The following is a 4861-nucleotide window of genomic DNA, read 5'->3' on the forward strand; positions in this document are numbered from 1 at the left end:
TGTCTTGCTGCTGACTTTAATGGGGATCTTAAGAAGACTATTGGTTGATAAGATGTGTGTATATGCGTATGTGTGCACATGCGCAATGGATCTGTGGTATATTAAAGAAGTATTCTTTTCCTTTTATCAGCATATTTATGAGCGGTGAATATTAAATTCTATCATTTTTTTTGCATTTCTTTTAATTATTCTGCTTTTTCCTCTTTTTATTTATTTAGAGGGTGAATTCGATTAATGGATTTCTTTATACTATATACCACTCTGTCCTTCCTGAAATACACATACTTAGTCAAGTTGTTTTTAAAATATACTGCAAAATTATGTTCATATATCTTGTTTAGGCATTTTGCATCTACATTTCTGAATGGGACTTGTTCATAGTTTTTCTGTTGTATAATCTTTATAAGATTTTGATTCATGAAATACTGGAACATTTAGTTCTTTTTCTATGCTATGGAATAGTTTTAATAATATGAGAAATATTGATTCCCTGAAAGTTTGAAAGAAGTTTCTCATTAACATATCTAGGTTAAGCATTTTCTTTTTGTTTTGAGGTATAGCTTTTGACACATTTTTCATGATTATTTATCTGTTTATGTTTTTTTACTTTTTTGTAATTTATATTTTATTGAGTATTATCCATTTCATTCATATTTTAAGTTGCATGTGTATTGGATTGGGCAAAGTAATCCCTTTTATTTCTCATCACTTTCTCTGTAACCATGGTTATAAACCCTTTCTCATTCCTAATTTAAATATTTATGTTTAGTCTTTCTTTTATATTAGCTAGAAGTTTATCAGTTTTATTGTTTTCTTCCTCCTACCTGTTAAGAACTAGATCTTAGATTTGTCTGTCAATTATATTGTATTTCTGATTTTGAAATAATTCATTTTGCTTTTATCTTTATTAATTTCTTCCTTTCACTTTCTTTAGATTTTGCTTTGCTGTGACTCTTTTCCCTTCTAATTCCCTGCATTGTCTGCTTTTTAATGGGCGTTTATTTTGTCTTATTCAGCAATACAAGTGTTTAAGGCCATGCATTTTCTTGTGAATACAACTTTGACTGCATTCCATAAGGAGAGTTTGAGTTGTTTTTAAAATAGTTTGTAAGTCAGTTTTTAAAGCTTTACATTGAAGTATAATACACATACAGAAAAGCAAACATCAAAATATGTACAGTTTGATGACCATTCCCAAGTTCGAGACCCAGATTGGGAAACAGAACATTACTAGCACCGGGCACCAGGTATATAATTTATAGGGCCCAGAGAGAAATGAAAATGCAGTATTCAGATTTTACTAAGAGTTTTAAGATGGTGACAGCAGAGCATTAAACCAACTGCAGGGTCCCTCTAAGTGCAGGACCCTGTGCCCATGAAGCTGGTCCTGCCAACACCCCCCCCCCCCCCCCCCCCGAGCTCTCTTCCCATTCCTAACCCCACCTCCCACCAAGGTTATCCATTATCCTGACTTCAAGTGGCGAGAATAGTTTTGCCTGTACTCCTTTGTGTCTAGCTTCTTTTGCTCAGCATTATATTTGTGAGGATGATCTGTACTTTTACACGGAGTTGAAGATCATACATTCTCATTGCTGTATAGTTAAAACTAGCCTATAATTCAACTTTGGTGTGCCACTGATTGAAGAGTAGTTTAGAAGAACTTGAAAAGTTTTCCTAGTTGGTTGAGCACATTAGGCTAAGGACTAACTTCCTAGTTTCGGGCTCTTTTTCCTCTGAATGAGTGGGTCCTTACTCATAGAACAAATTGTATGAGTAAGACTCAGTAAGTTTTATTCCCTCCTCATGTTCTTTTGATACCCAATAAGGATGAAGGAGGAAGAAAGCTAGCCAAAGAAGGTAGTTAAGGGCAAAAGTGGGGTTTTTTTTAACCTCTCCAGGCAAAAACAGTTTTGTTTTGTTTTAAACTTCTCCAGAGTAGTAGCACACACTGATTATTGCAGATAAAGGGGCTGAGGTTGCCTTATCAGCCAGCCTATACTTCAAATAGGATGACCAAACAGAAAATTGTTTAACCAAGTACTGTTCGTTTGAGCTTCAATAATGTCATTAGGATACTTTTTTGAAAAAAAAAACAATTTTATTTATTTTAAAATAAATAATAAAAAGTGCATAATACAAATTTTAAAAGGCACAAAAAGGTATACAGTGAAAGTAAGTCTCCCTTTCACCCTCAGCTTCCAGCCTATTCCCCAGAGGTAACCAACATTATTATTTTCTTGTATATTGTTTCAGAAATGGTTTATGCAAATAGATGTAATCTTTTAAATATTTTTATAAGAAATTGTAACATATTGTGCATACTGTTCTGCACTTAATATTTTTTGTAGATTGTTTCATATTAATGCATATAAGACTGCTTTATTCTTTTTAAAGGCTGCATAGTATTCCATTGTCTGGATGAACCATAATTTCTTTTTTTAAGATTTTATTGGGCACTCCCTTCAGAAGCTCCCCTGGTCCTGGGCCAGACTGGGCTGGACCAGTGGCTCTGAGTTCTCAAGGCTATGATACCCAGTATATTAGTTTCCTGTTGCTGTTGTAACAAATTACCACACACTTGTGGTTTAAAATGACACATATTTATTCTGTTATACTTCTGGAGGTCAGAAGTCAGAAATTAATTTCACTGAGTTAAAGTCTAGGTGTCAACAGGGCTGGTTCCTTCTGGAAGCTCGGAGGGGAAAATCCATTTCTTTGTCTTTTTCAGTGTCTAGTGGCCACCTACCTGTATTCCTTGGTATGTGACCCCTTCCTCTGTCTTCAAGGCCTCCACTCTATTTCTGTCATCACAGTATCTTCTCTTTGACTATCTCATTCCTCTTATAAGACCACCTCAGATCCACCCAGATAATCCAGGACAGTCTCTCCATCTCAAGATCCTTAAGGTAATCACATCTGCAAAGTCCCTTTAGTCATAAAAAATAACATTCACTGATTCTGGGGATTAAGACATAGACATATTCGGGGGGGACATTATTCAGCCTACCACATCCTGAGGCTCCCCAGAGTAGCCCACCTAGAATCTTCTCACACAGTGCTGAGGCTCGGAGGAGCCCAAGGCAACAGGACTCTCCCATAATTTATCTCAGCGGTACTCCATTAGGATGTTTTCAAACTGTTGCTATTATGAGCAATGCTGCAATGAGTATTCTTGACATCATCTCTCCACACGAGTGCATCCTTAGGAGACATTATTAGGAGTAAAATTGCTGGGTCAAAGGAATGTGCACTTTATTTAAACCTATTTCTCTACATCCTTGCCAATAGATCAACTCTTGATATTTACCAATTCGATAGGTGAAAAATGTGATCTTGGTATAGCTATTTTTTTAAAAGCTTTATTTTGAAGTAATTTTGGTATAGCTTTAATGTTATTTTTTCTTATTATAGGTGAGATTGTGTATCTTTTCATATGTTTAAAATTCCATTTCCATTTCTTTCCTGTGATTTATTAGTCCCTCATGCAAAACACTGTTTCTGAAGTTATAGTCAACAGTGGCAATCAAGCAAAGAATTGGTGTCATAGGACTAAAAAAAAAGCCCACCTGGAGAGTGATGATACGGATGGAGAATTCAGGGGCAAGCAGAATAAGACTCCTGATACCAGGCTGGGTTTCAACAGCAAGAAGAGTCCCTTGGCGTTCTGTTCTGATAATCACAGCCACAGCTTCACCGGTCTGGGATCCAGGAGAGCTGACCAGGACAGATTCACTCCTCCGGAACAAGGTCAGAGTCCACTTATTAGACTTGGATCCACAGGCAGGGCAGTGAAGGGCGCTTAGCCTAACAGTTGCTGTCTAAGAACATGGGATAGGAGCTATTGGCACCCTGTTGTCTCTGGTCAAGGTTGACCTGAGTTCCTGGACTGGGCTCTGCCTTTGGGTGAGCAAGTGACTCTCCCTGTGGGGATGGATGAAGGTGGCCCTATTGACTGTCCCCTGAGACTGTGGAGTGTGATGCAGAATGCCAAATACTGCCAGCCACCTGTCCATCCACTAGGACTGGGTTTAGGAGTGTTGGATGTTGCTAGTAATAAGTGACTAGTGCTTAGGACTCTAGGCCTGGCAGAGGTTTGCCCATAAGTATATGTGTGACAATGATATGTAGTCCTCAGTACCTTCTAGTCCCAGGGATTTCAGCTGGCATCTCAGGACTGAATCAGAGATGCCCTCAGAAGTTTTTCTTTGGTCAACACCGGTTATAAAACCAAAAATGGTTGTCAGATTGGGCAAGGAGACAAAACTAATCTCCAGGTCTTGCGTGGGCATTTATTTCCTCTATAATGTCATCCCAGTGACCCACGGAGGCAGTCAGGGTCCTTCTCTTCCCATCACTCACTCTGTTTACTTCCAGCATGAAATGATTTCCCTCAAGGTTAGAGAAAAGACTGCCCCTGCCCAGGCACAGTTGGTTGATGTATTCCAGAGGAGGTGGGGAAGCTAGTGGTGTATGGCTGTGGATTGCTCCCTGAACCTACACAGCACCTACAAGGCTCACCAGTAGTGCCTCTCATTCATTAACTAATTCTTTCCTTTTTAACTTTGAAACACCCACAAGGTTTCATCAGCTTCATAATAGTGAAGATGACCTTTGCAGAAAAAAGTGGTCCATTTTTTCTGTTTGTTCCTGATTTTCTGTTTAAAAGAAGATTAAGCAATTTCAGGACGTTAGAAAAGCCCTAAGGGGCTGGCCGAGTGGCGCGATGGTTAAGAGCTGGCTTGGGACGCCAGAGGGCCCCGGTTCGGATCCCACATATGAGGGTCAGTGACACTGCCCTCCACAGCTAAGATGCTGAACAACAGCTCAACCTGGAGCTGGGCTGCCGTGGGTCACCGGCGAC

The sequence above is a fragment of the Hipposideros armiger genome, unplaced genomic scaffold, assembly GCF_001890085.2.
Source record: "Hipposideros armiger isolate ML-2016 unplaced genomic scaffold, ASM189008v1 scaffold_256, whole genome shotgun sequence".
In the NCBI taxonomy this organism is placed as follows: Eukaryota; Metazoa; Chordata; class Mammalia; order Chiroptera; family Hipposideridae; genus Hipposideros; species Hipposideros armiger.